This window comes from Acipenser ruthenus, chromosome 27 (genome assembly GCF_902713425.1).
Source record: "Acipenser ruthenus chromosome 27, fAciRut3.2 maternal haplotype, whole genome shotgun sequence".
NCBI classification, from domain to species: Eukaryota; Metazoa; Chordata; class Actinopteri; order Acipenseriformes; family Acipenseridae; genus Acipenser; species Acipenser ruthenus.
This window is the reverse complement of record NC_081215.1, coordinates 6472457-6494052: the sequence shown is the minus strand read 5'-3', so window position 1 is coordinate 6494052 and position 21596 is coordinate 6472457. Positions and strand designations below refer to the sequence as shown.

Sequence of the window (21596 nt, the reverse complement as noted above, 5' to 3'; positions counted from 1 at the left end):
TTAAGTTTTCTACAGTTTTGAGTTTAAGTTGTAGACGACGGTATTAAAATTAATTTAAAAAAAAACAACAACAAAAAAACTGTACATTATTGATAACGGTAATGCTAATTACCTAATTTATTTGTGTCAAAACTATCACTTTGAGATGTTGCCTTGGTGGAAGTTCATTCCCTGTGAATTAAGAACCAGTGGCAGTTTGGCAGAGCTGTAAGATTCGGGCCCTGTTAAAATTCTGAGCACGATTCTGCTAAAAAGAAACCCAGGAAAACAGAGTGAAAACCCATTAGCAAGCGCCTCAGCGAGTCCAACTCCCTGCACCTTCTGTACCTAAAGCAGTCAGGGAAACTTATTAAAAATGGTCAGCAGTCTACTGTTTTATTATATAGTACCGTGACTGAAAGACCCCTGCAAACACAAGGAATGAGGTTGAGGTTTACAGGCATAATTGTCTCCAGGAGTCCTGTAGAAATATTGTTTTTCTGTTTTACCATTTTCCCCAAATGCCACCCAGTGATTAAAAGTCCTAGTTCCAAAGGAGATTAAAGCATTCACATGAGGATAAGAGACTCCATGCGTGTTTCTTTTTTTCCCCTGTAATTTAAGGGCACAGTGTACCATTTTTAAGCCAGGGAAGTCCGTACTTCTATAAAATCTATTATCTTTCTTTCTGTACTTCCTTTTGTGTGTCATTTCATTTGAGCTGATTTCAAAAAGTCCTTTGCTAACTGAAACGGCTGTAACAAATCGGTGATGTTTTTACCTTTACCTCAGTGATTCTTTTAAGGTCAAGCTTATAGTAAACAGATGCCAGCACTTTCTTGTAAGTCTGATCTTATGATCGTAGTGTGTGTTTGTTTTTTGTTTTTTTTATTGCTGTTAATAATTTGGTTTAGTAGCTTTTTGGCAGTGCCTCCGGCTCTCTAACTACTTACCCACCCTAATAAGCAGCATGGCTTTCCTTGATATAGAGCAGTGAAATCAACAAAAATGCAAGCTCTCTTTTTAACCCAAGCAGCAACGGGCAATTGGGCGACAGAAGAACGAACGGAAATGGCAGTTACAGGGGATTCCGTACAGTGCTTTGAGCTCTGGCCTCGGGAGGCAATCATCTGTGCATGATGGAAGGAGATGTGATTGCTCTGGCGAGATAATAAGAACTGACTCTAAGAGAATGGATTGTAGAAACTCAGAGAGTGTGTTTTTCCTCTGCATCAGCACCAGGAGTCCTCTCCCCCGGCTGGGACTGCTGCCTGCATGGTGGATGTGAGCGCCGGTGCCCCCGGAATGGACGTCCAGTCTGAGCTGGGAATGCAAATCACAATCTACAGTGATCTGCGGTTGGGAATGCAAAGAGCACAAGAACTGAAGCAGGGTCAGAGACAAACAGGGCAATTGGGCGACAGAAGAACGAACGGAAATGGCAGTTACAGGGGATTCCGTACAGTGCTTTGAGCTCTGGCCTCGGGAGGCAATCATCTGTGCATGATGGAAGGAGATGTGATTGCTCTGGCGAGATAATAAGAACTGACTCTAAGAGAATGGATTGTAGAAACTCAGAGAGTGTGTTTTTCCTCTGCATCAGCACCAGGAGTCCTCTCCCCCGGCTGGGACTGCTGCCTGCATGGCGGACGTGAGCGCCGGTGCCCACGGAATGGACGCCCAGTCTGAGCTGGGAATGCAAATCACAATCTACAGTGATCTGCGGTTGGGAATGCAAAGAGCACAAGAACTGAGGCAGGGTCAGAGACAAAAACAGGGTAACGGAGTGCATGACCAGAATGGTGCTTAGAGAGCTTCTATCTGAGGACTGATTTCAGGGTCTGTGATATTCGCATCTACACTCGAATTCCCTTTTTAAAGAACTGTTTATCTTCAGGTATTAAATAAATCCATGTTTGAGAAAGTACCTGCCAGGAATGTTTATGAATCGGGTCCTTTGATTGGCTGAGAGAGACTTCATGATTTTTTTGACCAAGTAAAAACGAAAACGGTTAAACACATTTCAGTTTGTTCATTTCAGATCTAAACCTATAAAGATGCTAAACTAACTTATTCCAGGTCGCTTACTTTTAATCAAGGTTTGGTTTGTTGTATAAACGCAATTAATTAAAATTGACGTCTATTACAAAGCGAACAAACTTTAATCCCCTAGTCTTTTCAGCTGAAATGGGAACTGCACAATTTCCTTTGCCTTTTAATTTCATTGTAGCAGCAGAATATAAAACTGACAGAGGACACTGACATGAATAAAGGACTAAGTGAGTGAATAGGTGCTTCAGTGGAACTGCTGAGGCAGCACTGCACAAAAAAAACACAATCTGTGGGGTGGCTAAACAAATCTAGGACATGCACTGCCTAAGTGTGTTTTTTAGGAAAGATGGAACTTACTAATTTTAGAAGTTGTGTATAAACCGTATACAGAGAGGATACATCAGTGTTATTATATGAACATTTAGATGGATGGATAAGTTATGTATGGCCAGCCTCATGGAGTATTCTGGTTATATAACTGGTTATATAATTTAAGTGTGTACAATGTATAGAAAAGAGTATTTTTTTTAAACTGAATTCGGAGAATTACCTAGATCAAGCGCCGCACCTGCTTAGCAACGCAGTGTCATTTAGAACATTTGCCTGGTCATTCTGTCAGCACTATGGAATAAGCTCTCTCAACACTTAACCTGGGCTCCGAACACATTTGGACACACCACTACCATACAAATGATTTTGTAGAATATCATATGTAAAGTAATGGCGAATACTGTGACAATGATACTTATACCTGAAATTGATTCATTTTGTGTGTATTTTGTCAAAATCTAAAAATAATACCGTTGTGGTACCCTTCTATCACAACAAATAAATGCAAATTGAAAAATTCCATTGGGATACAATTTGCCAGTCAGTTGAATAACAGTCAGTTTTAACATGGGTATCGAAACAAAATGAGATATCCTAGATCGATCTATTTATCTTGGGCTCCAATGTGTACAAGTGCATTTGCTCTATTGTGCTGTCACTGAAGTGGATTGGTTATCTCTAGTTCTATTGTGCTGTCAATGAATTGGATTGGTTATCTCTAGTCCTATTGTGCTGTCACTGAAGTGGATTGGTTATCTCTAGTTCTATTGTGCTGTCAATGAATTGGATTGGTTATCTGTATTTGAATTAGGAACCCCTCATGTTTGGGTTCTTTTTTGTTTTTTTTTCACGAATTCCGTGAATTGGACCCATTGCCATGTTATGTAGGTCCCTGTGAAAACTCCCATTTTACGTAAATATACATATTTTTTTAAGCACTTAAATAAATACAGCAAACCTTTTTTTCTGTGTTCTGCTTTGACATTTTAAACATGACAATTACATGTGAAACTGTAGACGTCCCAGCATTGAGCAAAACTTGAGTGAATGAGTTAGCCTCCCAGGCCTACTAGCCTAGGAATTTTAAATCTGATGGCATTCGGTGAACACACCTCTTCAATTGTGTTCTCTGGAACCTCAACAATGTGTTGTTGGCTACTGAATCTGATATTCTCCAAGTCCCGGGACACCATTGATAAAACCCAATTTTTTTCCCCCCACAGATTTTAATAAACAAAGCTTTCCAAGTTCAAGGGTGCGACTAAAGCTGAAGCAGCTCCAAAAGTAAAGTCTCCAGACCTTGTCTCGCAAACCACAACACAACGTAGCTATGCTAGATTACAGGTTACATTTAACCTTTGCACATGAAACTGCTGTTTTCCAGCTTGTGTGTTTGTTTTTTGTTTTTTACAACCTTCTTAAATTTCCATCTAGCGTTGAATGACAAATAAAATGATAGGAATTTACAGAAATAAGCAACATAGGTTCTGCATTGCCTCAACCAGCCACCACACTCAAATCACAAAGGCATGACCTGGTCACTAACAGCGATTTACCAACGGTTTGAAATCCACAAATATTGGCCTACCTGCTCCTTGCTTGCTTTTTACTTTTTAAGGCTATGCAGATTTTTCTACCTCTACTGTATAGCTTTAGAAAACTTTTACAGCTAAAGCCATATTCCTACTTGTGTCAGACTTGCTGGTCTAAACAATGAAGACTATTTTACTAGTCCATCAAAGCAATCAGATACCAGGATGAAGGAGACACAAAAGGGCATTACAAAACCAGAGCCCTGTTCACAGCCCTAATATTAACTGTTCTTGAAGCAAGACGCCCTGCCTCCAAAGATAGGAAAGGCAGCTGGCACCCTCTTCTATGCTTTACAGCACTTGGGATGTGCACATGGACTTGAAATGCCAGTATTGGAGAGGTCAGACTTGAGAGGTTTTTTGAGCTCAATGGTGCCAGCGTGACAGTAATGTATTACAGTAGCTGTTGGAATTTGTTCTACTTCCGCTTTTTAAATGTGTCCAAGATTAGTTTTCATGTGCCTGCTCAAAAGCGTTGGGATTTCAAATGATCACAGAGGTCACAAGGTGTGGAAGGTTGAATGTGTGTGGTGTTAAGAATGGGTATAAAGCAGACATCCCTGACTAATTCATTAAAGGTTAAAAGATACAAAAGCTAGCACTGAACGGAAACACTTGAGCTTATCATTCATCAGCAACTTGGAAAATACAGGCAGGATCACGGCAAGTGCTCTAGATTTTAAAGTATTTTGTCATGCATAATGTCAATACACAATTGACCCAAATTGTGTGAATGCTGCATATCTTAAAAGAGAATTGAGCAAAAACAACATTGACTTGGATCAGAACTTAAACAAGTTGGAGAAACCTACAAGAAGCACAGATCAATCCAGGGGTCTGCACAATTAAAACTATACTGTAGCACTAATGTATAGAATAGGATTGTAGACTTTCTGCACATATCATTTTTGATGTTGTAGAGATTCTGGAGCAGAACAGGACCACTCGCTTTGAATTCAGTTTTAAACGGTCTACAATTCCGTGTTGTGCAACCATTTTATTTAGGAAATTGTGAACTAAATAGTTGCACACAATCCAGAATCGTACTGTACTTTTTTGAAGCCTTAATAGTTTTCCAAACTTTATTCTAACCTTATAAGGATACATTTAAATAAATCAGCCTCGTTCTAGTCAAGGCAAAAACAAAGTTGAGAGACTTTAACAAAATGAAAAGGGACCCCTTTTAACTTTTAAAGACTGTTTTATAAATATTAAAACAAGCACAACTAATACAAACAAGTTAATCAAATCGCGAGAAATGATTCTGGATCAATTTATACCTTTTTTGTCAAATGCGAGGCCTCCTAAAAGCAGACAGCTGACTCCACTGTGTATTAAAAAAAAAAAGTGAATTTCACTTCAGAAAAACAGTGATGGTAAAGGTCAGTCATGCAAAGCGTTGATCATGTTTGCACACATCCCAGTGCTATTGCACAGTAAGCAAATATTTAGAGAGTTTTTATTGTTACACTCCAGTAAATAAAGAATAAACACTGTGAACCAGGCAAGTTAGTTTGAATCCCTACTAGGACTCTTGATTGGCTAGAGAGGTAAGAGTGTGCTAAAAACATGTAGATAAACGTTCTGTGTTCAAAACAAACAGATGCAACTTTTCAGAGTGAGCGCAATACACGCACGCACACACACACACACACACACACCTCCACTCTTACACAACTGGACTTCCTCTTTCTGGAGACTTCCACCGCCCTTTTTTATTGGTCTCCCTCCTTTGAATATCTGCCTAGTCTTCTTAGACTCGTCATCGTAAACCAGAATAAGGCAGATCCCTCTGCAAGCTGTACCTAGGGTGTGTGACTCGATGGAACGTCTGACCCTGACATTCAGGTAATTCCATGATAGTGCCAACACAACCACAAATGCCTTGTCACAAAGTACACTCAAAATAAAGAGAATTCATATTGTCATCTGATCTAGACTGATTATGTCAAACTATGGAGTGTAAATAGCTTCAGATTCATCAAACTTTTTAAAAATATTTGTAGTCCATTCTGTGTGGTTCTTTTTGCAATTACTCAAATTGTGGGGGGGTGGTGGTTGTTTTTTTTATATATCAAAGCTGGTCTCCTGTTCTGGTTGCCTGTCCTATACATATGTAACCCAGGCTAGATCAGCCAAACTGTCTTTTCAATAGTAAGATGGCCCATTAACACTGGCTTTATAATTGCTAGCATCATAAGAAGGTGAGGGGATAAAATAATGACGTAAAGATGAACGCCAGTAATAATAAAAACATACATTATTACCTCACAGGAATGTGGATATTGCCACAGGCTATTTCTGTTCTTGCTGCTGTCTAATTTGCTGCACACCTGTTTGTTTCTCTTATACCCTACTCTTTGTGTAGTTCTAGTTCAAGGCATGGCTAGACCTGCAGTATGGTATATATTACCTTTTTGATAAGCACATGTACACAGGTCCGTCTAAGAAGCAGGCTTTGACGACCCACTCCACATATGCAGGAACACAAACTACAATTAACAAATCTTCCTACAAAATTGTCATCTTCAGTGTCTGTACTGTACGTCGGCCTGTATTTCTGTATCTCTTTAGTTTCTGTTATGACTCATTGAGTCCCTCTCAGCCAATCAATGTCTTCTCAACTATGTTATGATATGACAAACGTTTTGACTAGAAGTGTTTCTCAGTGTCTTCAAAGCTGAAATGAGTTTTGGTTCAAATTCTTGTGTGGTGTGGACAGGCTTCGTGATTCTATTAAGAGGGATGACCCTAGATTGGTATTAGACCTTGCATAGGTGTCAGTAGGTCAGTTTTGCTACTGTTCATCATTTAGACAGGGGAGTGGAAATGTAGGACTTGGTAGAATAAATGAAAATTGAATTTCTAGCTGCAGTAGAATAATTACTAATGTAACTGTTTTGTGTATTTATCATGTACTGTGATTTATCTCCTGTTTTGTATCACATCATGTACCTGTGGTTGTGTTATTTCTTCTAAAACATAAATTAAAACAATTATAGAAAATGAGAGGTAAAGGAAAACATGGAAATTGGCAAGAGAAAGGTCGAATTCAGTAAAGAGCGAGGAATAAGGAAAGGAGGAGTGTGTGGTATTGTTTTTATACTTGTAGGTGTGGATTTTCTGGTACAGTCTTATTTTGTTTGTTCAGAATCGGTTTAACAGGTGTTACTCCCTATTTCTTTCTTGCACTGTTTTCATAGGGTATAGAACTGATATAATTGCATGCTGTTTGATTAGGATCACTACATTGACCAGAGTGTGCAGAAACACTTGGAATGTTCCGTTTCTTCCTTATATCATATGTTGTGTGTGTACATTGGAATTCTCCATGGTTGTACTTTACCAGGCTTAGCAATCTGTTGCTCAGTTGGGGAAGATTTTTACTGTATGCAGCAAAAGCCTTTGAAAAACTGAACCATTGAGCAGAGATTGGTTCAGTTGGGTCATTTTTCCTGGATTGTAAACTTGAACAGGATGGCATGCACTTTGAGAACTGAAGAGAACTATTCAATGAGACATTGCAGTTTCCACTATGCCTCTCCTGATACTGGTTCCCAGCTCCATTATTTATAGAATTTTAATAATGATTAACCTTAATAAAGGATTCACCCGCTTGCACATTGACACGTTATGTATTTCAATCACTCTTCATTGTTACAGCGGCACTACGATTTTAATGATAACCAAGTTATCACTGCATCTGCTGCTTCTTTGTGTTTTTCAGGATATGCATATTTAAATGTAACACTGACTGGGAGTGAATGTGACCTACAACACAGGAAGTGAGTAGGTACCAGAAAGCAACAATTAATCTATTGTGTAGAATTCAATAAAACAATCTGCACCAAAGAACCATGAGATAAAAATGAGACCAGTTTCTAGCTGCTTTATTCAAAATCCTGCTATTTGTGATTTATTAGAGAAAGCAGGTGGCGTAACATAGTGCAGATTTTCATGTCATGACTGGCTAGAGCTTAAAATGGCCAAGCCAAGAAAAGAATGCAAACAATGTGTAAGTAGTGTACACAGTGAAAGCAGCTCCCTTCAGCCCCCTGTACCCAAAATAAACCAAACAAACTCAAACAGGGAATAAAGTCCAAAAGGGTCACCATTTTCCTATGCTCATTCTCCAGTGTGCTCCTTTATTTAAGAAGCTAGATTGGGGGTTCTATTTTAAACTGGGGCACAGGAAGGTTAACTGTTACTATCTGACTAGAATACAATACTTAAATCTCTGGCCCATTAACACATGTGTGTATGTGTGTGTGTGTTTGATTTAAAAAAAAAAAAAAAAAAAAAAAAAAAACACACACACATGTTAAGACTCCTTTATTGTTCTCTGCAGTTTCTTTGCATCTTGAAACAGAAAATATGAAATAGGTGATTGGAGTTGAATGGTGACACAGTGGGTTTTTTCCACTAATTCATTCTCGTTGACATGGTAACCAACAATAGCATGGGCATGTTAACGTTTCAATAGCAAAACATAAATCGGTAAATAAGTTATTTTATTTTGCAGTTGATTTCCTCATGCTCTCAATCAGAATTACTGGCTGCAAATAACAAGTGGCTCCATCATACTAGGGAAATGTTTAATATTTAACATTCGGTAGCAGTTTGAGCCATTCCAGGTTTTCCTGTTAGCCTTAATAGTCAGTTAGCTGTACAAGGTGCATGCTAGGTTTAAGTAAGCTCACACTGCTATGCAATGGGAGTCTGAGATAAAACCCTGAATACATTTAGAAATGCAAAACAAATTCTTCAGATATTTGAAATACTGTCTATTCTTGCATCTCTCCATGGGTTGCACTCCAAGATCATTTGGGGAAAAACTAAACCAGATGATTTTATTCCAATACGCATGGACAAAATGGAGAAAATGGCTTTCTGTCCCAGTTATGTAAACGGTTCCTATTTAAAAAATGTGTTACTTTTGAATATTCAGTTACCATAGGAATACAAAGTTTTTGTTTACTTTCAGAATTGTGTGGTTCCTAATATGCAAATGTCTTTACTACCTGTTCCTTTTAAATTTCCACTAACAGCTGAAGTGTTCTTTGAAAGCTAGCGTTTGTAACCACAGTTACTCCAATCTATTTCCATGCGGACTGTTGTTTCTACAGCAGCAGGGAGAGTTGGGAGGATGTGTGGGGATGCTGAGCAGTGACCCTGGCAGTCACATGAGCGGCGAGAGCTATGTGACTCCCAACACACAGGCCTTTACAGGCAGGATAGGGCAGGGCATTGCTGACACAAGATACAGCATCTCTCATGTATCATTTATACATTCAGGGACTGTTCAATACGCAGGCAAATGCCTGCGGTGGCACCATCCATGTTATCCAGTAAGATCACAATCTGGCAGCTGGTTGCTTGACTGACAGAAAACCCAGTGTCCCTATTTATGCCGTCATGTTTTCTTTTTAAAGCATACAGTAGTTGAGTTTCCTATTTTAGTGCTTGAATATTTCCAGGAAAGGGGCCAGTGAACTCTGTTGCACCAGAAGCTTATATAACCTGAACTCCCTGCACTGTACAGTTCACGGGGTTCAGCCCAGGGAATACTTGAACTCCCATTGTGCAGCATTTTGAGCCATTACAGATTTTCCTATGAGTCTTCATTGTAAGCCACCTGTACGGGGTCACACTGGATTTATTTAACACCAAGTATTAAATAATTATCTTTTGAAAAACAGAACACAAGCTGTATTTGTTATTTTGATACATTACATTTAGACTCCACATTTGCGATTTCACAACATTTAAAGTAAGTAATCATAAGAGACATTTTAAATAACAGGTGATGTCAGTTTAATCTCCAACAAATTTAAAAGTAGCCTGTCCTCAAATGAGGACAATGGCACAATGAGTTAAACTCACATTAAAAGCTAAACTACTATGCATTGAGAGATTATACCCTGAATGCATTTATAAATGCATAGAAAAATGATTCCATCTACTGAAAATACTGTCTTACACCCCTCTTCATGCACTCCAAAACCTTTCGTAAGTTTAAGTTTGGGAACTAATCAACCCATTTTAATTTAATAAACACGGACAAAATCGAGACAACGTCTTTCTATCCCAGTTATGTAACCTGTCCTAATTTGTCTATATTAAAAATGTAGAGCACCTTTATTTTGTCATTCATGTCCCTTTTCAGTATTCAGTTACCATAGAAATAGAGTTCTATGTATACTTGCAAATGCCTCATCACCTGATCCTTTAAATCTCCACTAACAGTTGAAAAAGAGACTTAATTGGTTGGGCATCACTGGCACAGGATGAAGCATATCCTTTCATATCTGTATATGCAGTAACACCACAGTATCGAGTAACATCATGAACCCACTGCCCCATAAACCCAATGCTTCATTTTTATTTTTGTGCTTGAATGTTTCCAGGAAAGAGGGAATGAACTCTGTCGAGCTAGAAGCTTATATATAGTAATTCAAACTCATTGCACTGCACAGGTGAGGGGGTTCATCCCTGCTCTTCTGAAGTGATATTTTAAACGTCATTCCCATATAGAAACAAGAGCCGTGTACAGGCGACGTATTGCAAAGTGCTCTCCTGGATGTTGGAAATTGTAACAATTATTGTAGGTTCATTTTCTTAAGAACCCAGAGGAGATGAGTTGTCAAGCAAGTGGATCACTGCACATATAAAAAATACAGCTGGAAATAAACTATAGTTTCATCAGTAAACCTATAGGATACTATTGTATTTTTGGACAGGACTATATATCAAGCACAGAAATATCGCTGCCATCTCAAATAATAATAAAGATTTACAATTAAACTTAAAAAAAAAACAAATATAAATACTGAAAATTAATTAACTTGTAAGACAGCAAGATTTGAACCTGCAACCTTCCGGACTGAATTTGAATGGGACCATTATCTATTTAGAGATACCAAGATATTATAAGTAATTTGTCCTACCTCTTCTGTCTTACATTAGTTCATCTGTCCCAATACTTACTGGACTGTATAGATTGTGCCATGATAAGTACAACTCTGCTAGTTAGTTAATAGATCAAACCAAACCCAAGCTATCCCACAATATGTTGTAGTGTATGAGAGAAGGGAATGAACTGGTTAAGTGCAATAGACATGAACGATATGATACATTGCACAAAGCATACTGACCACAGTACTGGTTCATTCCCACATCTCTCTAAACTGGGCAGAACACAGTTACCAATGCCAGCAGCAGTATCTCAGTGGACTTGAGGAAGCCATTCAGTCCAGGACTTGGAAAAGTAGCCTAGCAACTACACTGATGTAGTGCATGCTGAAAATTAAAAAGACCCCATCAATGAACAGAGATTCTGCACAGTTTGAAAAAGGAAAAATGTTGAGGCAATGGTTTAGTATCAAGATGCACTGGTAGAACAAGGGCAGCTACTATTGTATGGCGATAGTAGAATGGTACCACACAAGTAACACTGCAGTACCATGATGCCACGTCTGTGCCAGACAGTGGGCTACAGTATCAGGACCACTGTGCAATACATATACATATGCTGTTGTCTTCTACATGTTCTTCAGGGTAATGTACCACAATGTGATGGCCCTGAATTGCAAACCTTCAACAGACTGAAGAATATTGTACTTTCATTGTGAATCCTGCTGTATTTTCACATCATGGTTTTAATTGAAATATCCCTTGGAATGGTGCCATTTGTTGACCCACTTTCGGTTGGCACTTCATGAATACAAAGCTTGGGTTGTTTGTTAGCACAATGAAACTGCTTATTGTTTACCATGTGCAATAAGATGACTTTCAGAAATGAGAATGGGTAGGGGTGGCAGGGGAATAGGGAAGGGGGGATAAGTCTATTGCAAAGTAGTCAACCAAAAGTTGCCCACGCTCACTTTTTCATCCATTACGGGTCCCATCTTTGCCCGCCAGCGTTATTAACACAGATACTCTCATTCGCTGCACGTGTGGGAGGCACTGAAAAGAATATAAATCTTCATAAACACACACATGCAACACACGCAAACGCAGACTCACCCCACTGCCATCCAAACACCCATCACACGATGGGGCCGCTAAGCCACGGCCAAGAGGGGCTGGGCCCGAGCTGCCAAGAATTTGTTAAATCACAAAGTAATTAAAAGAAAATGGTGACAGGAGCCAGCACTGGGATTTTACTTTTAAATGTTAAATCGTATCCGTTCCCATGCCCTCTACCTATTGTCCAAGCTCAAGCTTCACTCTTTTATTTCTTCACTCCTGTTCAGTTTTCTTTCTAAAGAGTAAAGAGGGTTTTTTTATAATAAGGAGAGAGTTTGGCAGAGGACCAAAGAGATGTCGCATCACCTTAACATCATCATGAAGACCTGTGAACTCACTGCTTGCACCTCCCGGGGAAATACTGGCATTGGCCACTAGAGCAGCGGGGTTTGCTGGCACGGTGTCTCGACCAGGGGTGCCTTCACAACCCCCACCGCTGAGCCGACAGGGTCAGGGGTACTAATGTTTTTTCTTTTCTTTCTAATGGTTTTTTTGTGGTGGTCTGAATTTCTGCTTAGAGCTTAAGGAATAAGCTACTGTATGAAAATTGAGCAACCTAATTTCTTTAACCTAGAATAAAGAAGAACTGGGGGGCAGGCTTGATTGAAGCCTTTAAAATATCAAAAGGAACTGACACTTAACTTTATCCAATACTTCACGTAGCACAGAAACCAGGACCCAGTTGGAAATTAAGTGAAGACAAATGTAGCACAGAGGGTAGGAGGGTAGGAGGGTGTGGAAAAGGGTTGTGCAGAAACACGTTGCTCGTTATTGTCTTTAAGAAGTGTTTAGCGGCACGCATTCAATAGATGCATTCATTGACGTGTTGAGCGCAAATCAATGGCATTTAACTTCCTCAATATAATATGCACATTATTATATATAATATTACCTTCCACATGGTAAAGTAGTTCCAAGTGGTTTTTCAGACATTTTTACTGCTGTACTGGTGTACCAAGGTGGTAAATGAACTTTTCCTTGTCACTTTATGGCCTTGGTACATTACTATGATAGTAAAAATATCAGTGCCCCAGAGGGTTCTTAGAAGAGAGAGAGGGTTAAGTTCAGTCTCCATGCATATCCAGTTCTTGCAGATACATTTTGCCAATAGAACGTGCATGTTATCTCGAGTCTTGTCTTGTGAATAAAGTTGTGTTTCTACTGTTACAGTCCCCATTCTCAACACCTTTCTCAATGAGCATGCTGTTCAAATGATTGTCCTCCCCTCCCCTCTCAAAGCATTCCCAGGGCAGGTTAAGTGAGAACACCGCAAAGCTCAAAAAAGGGACAAGATGTCATAGGGGCTGAGGACCTAAACTTTTTTAAATGCTGAGAAATAAAAATGTAACCTTGTGAAGTGATGGAGTCAAACAGTAGAAACATGTTTTGTTTCTGATTTCCTAATGTTTGGGGTAAACTTAATAATAATCAGGAAAGAAATATCTTCAATTCTTTAACCCATCAGTGTCCAATGTAACCTCACTTCTACACCCAAGTTTCTAATAAAGTCACTGGAAACAGTTACTAGACTCAACAGCATGGTGCTCAACAAGAACACATTTATGCAGGAAACTGAGAATGGCAATATTGGACAATGCAAACCAATCAAACATGATTTCAATGAACAGCAAGCCAATTTCCAACTGAAGGACTGGATAATGTTTTCCATTTTCAAGGAATACTGAACCACTAGGGGTGGGATACTTTATTGTCTATTTTTACCCCATTTAAACCTTCAATAAATACATGTTCAACAATGGGCTCTTCAGCCATCTGTGTCTCATTGAGCCAAAAAGCAGCTCAAATATCCCATTCAAGGCTGTTAAGACTTGGACAATCTTTGGTAGAAGCAAATGCAGTCAAAATGCAACACAGTATGTTCTGTCATGTTGGAGAAGCACACAGCTTTGAAGCTTTTTTTATTTTACCCTTCATTTTGAGCTTTCTATTTAGTTGTTTACTTTTAGTAAGTTAAATCTTTTTCTGTGGTTCATTGCTGGTCAATGGCCAGCGCTAGTATAGAGTGTGTCCTTGCAGGTCTATTGTTAAATGCTTGAGTGAGCGGTACCCTCATTGTGTTTCTAGGCTCACAGAAGTGTGTACTGTATGTTTATTTGAATCCAGCCATCAATGGGCTTAAGAGTTAATCTTTGCCTATGAAGGAACACATGATTGAAGCAGTCTAATGAGTTTGTGCCAAGGTCTCCATGGATTTGAAACGCCAGCTTTTATATGCCTAAAATAAAGCCAGCACAGAGTGGATTTGTTCAAACTGTGACCTGAAAAGAGAGCCATGGTAACTGTCAGGCCATTTCACAGGAACACAAAAACACAGACAGGCAGGCAGGCCAACAAATTTGAGCCAATCCATTTTGTCTTTCTCTGAAAACCTGGTACACTGTACGGTTATCTCAAATGCAAGTGTTTCATGGAAAGAAACAAGGTGAATCATTCTACAGTGTTTGTGTGGTTTGTTTTGCATTCATCGCCATACGGTTTGAAGCCCTGTCACTAGATTATTATATATATAAATTTTTTTACAATACAGTGACCATTAGCACTGTTCCTAGAAGACTGGTCTCATCTACCTCTAACAGGTGATCTTTGATACACAACTATCACAATAATTACAGTAAATCTTAATATGTATTATCATTATAGGTCTTGTATTCCATCTGAAAGACGTACACATTATGGTAAATGTAGTTGGGCAATGAACCTCAAAGTGAAGCTAAATTCTGGCTGCTCAACAGGTAAATTATATATTTTATAATAAGAGGCACCCTATACATGAATTATAAATATATATATATAAATTTTAGACGTATTCTGGGTAACACTTTACATTAAGTGTTATTAGTGTATTTACATAGTAAATACATGTGTACTTCCATATAATTACAATGTTATTATGCATAGTTACAGTGTACTTAATGTGTAAATCTTTTTGCATGATATAACCCTAAAAGGTTTACACATTCACTACATTGTAACTATGCATTTACCATAGTTTACCATGGATTGCCATGTTTTTAATATGCTTTACTAGAAGGGCCTCCCTTTCTTGTGTTTACTTTGAGCCAGGGGTTCCCAATAATTCTATTTTATTTTTAATTGTGGAAGTTGGACCTGCATCATTCTTTACCTGAGCAGTGTGAACACAGGACTAAAATAAATTAATTCAGTGGCCAATGCTTCATTTAATGAGTGCAGCATCTTTTAAGACAGGTGTGTCTTGGATGGTGCTGAGTTTGTTTTACAGTGTAAACACTGGAATTCTGTGTTAAGCAGTTAGCATTTTATTTTTCTGCAGCGTTTGTGAAGCATGTCGTGGTGGTCCCACCTTCTATATAGAATTATATAACTGAGACTATAATTCATAACCCGGGCTTCAGAACAGAATATGGATGGGTCCATTGTGCGGTCAAACCAATTAAAAATGAAATAAAAAGGTCTGAAAGCTCCCCTTTGAAAATCTGTGACTCATTATCTCCAATTAGGAAGACGCAAGTTTTCAATAGCCACATGCACTAAAAGGATAAACAAACAGTCTGCCGAGGAACATTATGCAAGGAGCCTTGTTTTGAAAGTAGTCGAGCATCTCTGAGCTGGAAAAGAGGTTAATTGGAGCTCCGCTACCAGTAAAAAGAAACCCAGTTAGACACAAGGGGGGGTGCCTCATAGAGACTCCTGCTGGGAGTGGTGTGAACTACAACACCAGCATTATGTTTTCTTTTGAAGTTACGTTTTGTTTTTTGCATGAAAAGTAGTTCCTCCATGTACAGGACTGTATTGCACCAATGCCAACTTATTTTTTAATATAAAAACAAATCCTACAAACTAGGACTTTTGGCTAGGTGAGCTTCACAACATAGCTCTTCTGAAGGATCCGTGTATAATTTCTGATGGGTTTGAAAGACTGCAAGGACATTCTGTGGTCTTAGACAGGGGTGTGATCCTAAATCTGAAGGTACCAGAACCACTAAAATAAAGATTTTCTTAAACAAGAATTTATTATACAAATTCACTTTTTATTCATATACTGAACTTCCTGTAACATATGATAGGTGATGCATTTATCCAATTTCTACAAGTATTTCCACAACGTGTCTTACTCCATATTGTCATCGATTTACTGGACAGCGTTGCACGATAAAACAAAGAACATTTCTAAATAACTGAGGCAGCATAGAATTAATTTGGAAGAATATGCAGTGCACCCTTAATGCTAATGAATACCATTTTAAAAATGATATCGTTTTTTTTCAGCTAAGATCAGCTGAGTCCAGGTGCCATTTTTGTCTTTATTCTTAATCCTTTTCATAATGAATAAATTCTGAATACAGTACCTTGGGGCACATTAGTGTCACCATGGCCAATGATGCAGCCACATACTTGCACTTAAGTGATTATATACTTTTATTTTTTTTGATCGCTATGGCTCTTTTTGCTAAAATGGACAGAGCTCTGCAATAAACTAAAAGATTGTTTTCCAAACTGCTTGTAGTTAGTTGCCAGGTATTTGCTGTTTGTAGTGTCATTCATGCGTTGGTGTGAATGGCTTCGAGGAATATAGGTCATTTTTGTGCGTTGATCTTGCTTACAAGTCAAACATTTTATGTATATCAGTACAATACGGTAAAGAAAAAATATGTACACTTCTGTAAATAATCAATACTCATTTAAGGAATGTATTGATTAATGCAAACTTGGTGGTTCAGTGCCACATACAGCAGAATTCACAGGAACTAAAAGACTGATTGGGACGTCTACCGTCTACATAAACCATTAATTCTGGCCACAACAAATCTAATAAACATTGCATCTTTAAGTACCCGAAAGAGTGTTAATTAGTTTGTCTGAAGCAACAGAACATTGCAATTTCACAATTTCCAACCTAGCCTCACTGTTGGCCCCAGTTTAAAGTGAAGTGTATCTTAAAAGCATAGTAAGAAAACACAGAAAAGTGGAAGCACAAAAAAGCTTTTAAAATATGATTCCGTTGGGTTCAGGGTTTTGATATGGTGCCAAGTTCTGTCCCCTCCAGTGATGACCTTGCTCACCCATCTGACACAATGGCCAGGTTTCCACGCAGCTTAGAAAGTCAATACTCTCTCTCTCCACACTGTGATCATTCATAGGACTCAGCACGCACATTCCCCGCGCTATAGGAGGTGCGCATCTAAAACATTGTACAACTTTAAAAGGTGGGTAAATCGCCTTCTCACACTAAAAAGCCCTACAGTTGACCAAAAACACATTTTGTTTTGCATGGAAACATGTCCGAAAGCCGTACCTTATGCTTAAGCTGTACATTCAACTACAACATAGGCCGTACTAAGCAATCCTTTATTATCTGAGATCAGCTGAAAGTAGCCATGGCAAGGTTCTTTGTCCAAATAGGAAAAAATAAGCATAAGGGATATTTTAAAATGCTTGGTAATCATTGACCAGCGAGGCAATATCAGAATCACTAGTTCCAGATTCTCTTGGAACATTTTATTCCATCTGTTTTTTTTTAGTTTTTTTTTTTAGTAAAATTAGCCTTGCAAACCAAGCTTATCTGGCAACAAATGCTTAAATTTAAAATATCTTTATTTGTTCAAGACTCGGCGATTTACAATGTATATTATTATTTATGAAGTCTGTTACTGTCCTCCACTGAATACAGTACTTGCAACAAATGTCTGTGTTGCGATTTACTATTGCCTATTTAAACCAAGGACACAAAGATATGCTAAATAATTTGTTAGGCTAGAATTTTCATGCTAGGACAGATTCTAGAATTTACCAAAAGCCTGTATGACATGCTTCACAAAATTAATTTGATGTGTGTGTGTGTGTGTGTGTGTGTGTGTGTGTGTGTGTGTGTATATATATATATATCCTCTTTTTTGTTTGTGAAGCCAGAGCTAGCTGTATTATCTATTAGAAACGTGACCGTTCCACCTACCTGATTCACCAGGGCCTTGTTACACTGAAACAGGAGTCAAATTAATCCGTATTCATTTTTAAAGAGGCTGCAGACCATTCTCCTGTGAACTAGTAGTAAATAAAGTATTAGTAAAATAATGTGATGTAATTTCAGTAGTTCGGGACAAACTCCCACAAAACAGTTTTAGTTGATTATTTAACATTTGGTTTGTGTGTAATTTTTCAGGTTTTTTTTTTTTTTTCCACAGCAGCTTTGCAAAGTGTCCCTGTGACTGGATGAAAACCCTTGCAGGTAAGGTATAAATAATTGAGATGCTTTTCAGGTAGTGTCATTTATCTGGTCAGTAGGGTAAACAGGATCAGCAGGCAGATGCTGGCTTGGCTTCTGGTTTTAATGCAGTCCTATGAAAGTGTGCTGAGAAGCACGTCTCCTCTGACTGTGCATTCCCAAATTGCTTCATGGAAAAAATAAACTTCTTACTGCATGTCTTAAATAGGAAATGTAAGAGAAGTCCCGCAATCACATTTCTGGCTGGGTAGATTTTTCTGCTTTTTAGAGGTTTGTAAGGACAGAGCTTCTCAACTCAAATATTTATTTTTAAATATATTGTTTTCCAGAAAGCACATACCAGCCGCAGCCTCTTATAAATGTTTGCTAGGCTACAATACACATTAAAAAGGGAAACAAAGAGAAACATTTATTTTTCTTTGTTTTCTGGGTAAAAATTGAATTGGCTGTTACAACAGTTCTAACCACTAGATCACACTGCCTCCCAGTCCCTCCTCTCTAACAACTAGACTACCCTGCCTCCCAGACCCTCAGGTCTAACCACTAGGCCACACTACCTCCCAGTATCTCGACTCTAACCACTAGGCCACACTGCCTCCCAGTCTCTCGGCTCTGACCACTAGGCCACACTGCCTCCCAGTCTCTCGGCTCTAACCACTAGGCCACACTGCCTCCCAGTCTCTCGGCTCTAACCACTAGGCTACACTGCCTCCCAGTCTCTCGGCTCTAACCATTAGGCGACACTGCCTCCCAGTCCCTCCGGTCTAACCACTAGGCCATACTGCTTAGCTCTAACCACCACACTGGCTCCAAGTCTCTCTGCTACAACAAGGCTGCAATGCTTCCCAGTTTTCAAATCCTTAAAACTAGGTCACACTGCCTCCCAGTACCTTAGCTGTCGCCACTTTTTAGTCCTCAACTCCACACTTTCCCAGACAGTCTTTCAGTTCTAGCCACTGTTACAGGTGTACACAATCCCCAGCTCCAATGACACGGCCAAACTGATACACTTTGTATTGGCACTTTACAACAACAGTGTAATTACACACCAAGATCATACATACTTCAGCAGGAAAACTTTCTTAGAGGAGTTAACAGGCCAACTCATCCTTTACCCACAACATTAAGACCCCTAGTGGCTAGACTCAATCATATTCAGCAGATAAATAGTTTTTTTTTTTTTTTTTTGCTATAAGGAAAACTTTAATGCAATAAAACTATAAAGATAGATAAGCCAAATCATATCCTAATGCGCATTCAGGGATTAGTATCTGCAGAAGTACCATACAGAAATAACACTTGGGAAAGAACAGTACCATGGAAAAGATGGGTATAAAGATTTTTACAAGTGGTGACAGATTTGTCATTACCACTGCCTCACACCTGGGAATCACCTGCCATAAATATGCAATTGTCAGTTTTATAGCCTAGGATGCTGCATATGTGATAACTTTTATTAAATGTCCCAAATATAGAAATGAGTCTATTGGCTTCAGGTTCATTGTGGAAGTTAGAGTAAGTAGCGGGTTTCTGAAAAATATAGCCTTACATGTCCCCACGTGTTGCTACAACTGTTTAAATAAAGTACCTGTAATTTATTTTAATTGTTAATCCTGACAACTTTACACTTATAACTATTGTTTTCAGAGCTCTTTTCAAAATATCCGCTCTAGTGCCTTGACATTGTAAGGATTATTGCCCACATTGTCAAACAGGTAACACAGAAATAATGATCCATGATGTGGTACGGGAAAAAAAAGCCAGAGCACTTATGTTTATTTATTTATTTATTTTTTAAATTGCTCTTCCTGCAGTGATTTTTACAGGACGGATCTCCAACCCCAGTGCACTAGAGTGGCCATTTTGAAAAGAGCTTTGAAACACACTTTAAAAAAATTACAGGTACATTATTTAAACAGTTGTAGCAACACGTGGGGACGTATGATGCTATTTGTCAGAACCCCGCTACTTACTCTTAAGTCTATGAATCCGATCAAACATTTTTGTTACTTGACGGATGTTAACCTTTAGAAACCTTTGCCCTTACCCAGCAGTGTTTCAGCCCTGAAGGGTGCCCTCCTTGAATTAACAATCCCAAGAGAAGATTGCCACTCATTTCAGGGATGCCCGATTTGCGTCACTGTTTAAGAAGATATTAACTGATACCAGTGATGTTGCTCAAGTCCAGGCAGAATACACATAGAAATATCACGGGTCAGTGTTCGAAGTGTACTTGCATACAGATATCGGATGGTTTTGTTTCTGAAAACTGGAATTTAAAATGTGCAATGAACTTGTGCTGAACACAGGCTGTCATCTCCCTCTGCACCCTGATGTTGGATTACAAAGGCCCTGTTTTACCCTGAAGTGAGTGCTGCAGTGTTTAGGGAAGCACCACTGGGATTATCCTTGGGTGCCAGACTCCCCCCCTCCATTACCCAGAGGCATGCTGACCCCATCGCTCTGCACTGCATGTGGTCATTGTGGTGTGCAGCTTTGTCGGTTACCTCAGTTGACTTTTCCTGGCAAAACGCATCAAGTAATTTTCCATTCACTGTGGTCTGTGTGTTCAAGTAACTGTACAGTAACGATAGTATTTGGGCATAGATGAATTGTGTTGGATTCTGTATATGGTGTATATGTTGTTAAGACTGACTCATCTTTATTTATACAGCTAGTTTCCTACTCTGGGCTGTACAATTCAATTCCTTCCTGTTTCAATATCAGACTAGCACTGCCACCGGTTCCATCTGCAGTCCGTGATCCAATCTGCAACCAGCGAAGGTTGAAAAGATGCTGGACATACGGGTCCGGATTGTGACGTGCTTTTTTCTGCTGTTTATTTGCTTTTTCAACAGCAGTCTGTGACCCAATTCAATTCAGTTTGATCTTTAGCTATCAAACGAACAGGACGTTTTTTAAAATAATTTTCAAATCATCTTAATAGTTTGTAAAAATAAGCTAGGTGTTTTGCCCCAAAATAAAATACCATGAATTTAATATTGTACAGTAACTTCTGTATTCTAGTCCTCGCCTTTGTCATCTCTGCATCCCAAAATGAGGGTCATGCAACTAAATAAAGTACATAGCCCCCTGGTCCATCTTTCCATTTAAGTACTCAAAGAAAAGTTTTCAAAGTCCCATTGGCATGCCATTCTAATACCAGTGTATTACCCTGAAGAAGCCTTTGCAGATTGCTGACAAACAGAATTGTATGAACACAAACCTCAGCTTTCATTTAAGTCTGGCAGGAAGGAACACTTCACTCTGCATCTTTTGGTACGTTGAAAGCGACTGTGGGAGAGCATTATTTGTTCCTTAGTCTAATATAGTGAATGCTGTACTCATGGAAGATGCTGATTGAAATGGGGAATGAATAGCTCCATTTACCC

At 38.9% G+C, this 21596-nt stretch overlaps 1 long non-coding RNA gene across 1 annotated transcript in view; it reads left to right on the top strand.

The window, feature by feature from the left end:
- LOC131701827 (uncharacterized) overlaps positions 1-21111 on the top strand; it is a 55007-nt gene extending 33896 nt beyond the window's left edge. The window contains exons 2-3 of the long non-coding RNA XR_009309040.1: positions 18164-18207; positions 20256-21111. This is a non-coding gene — a long non-coding RNA (uncharacterized LOC131701827). The remainder of the gene's footprint in view (positions 1-18163; positions 18208-20255) is intronic.
- Positions 21112-21596: the final 485 nt, after the last annotated feature.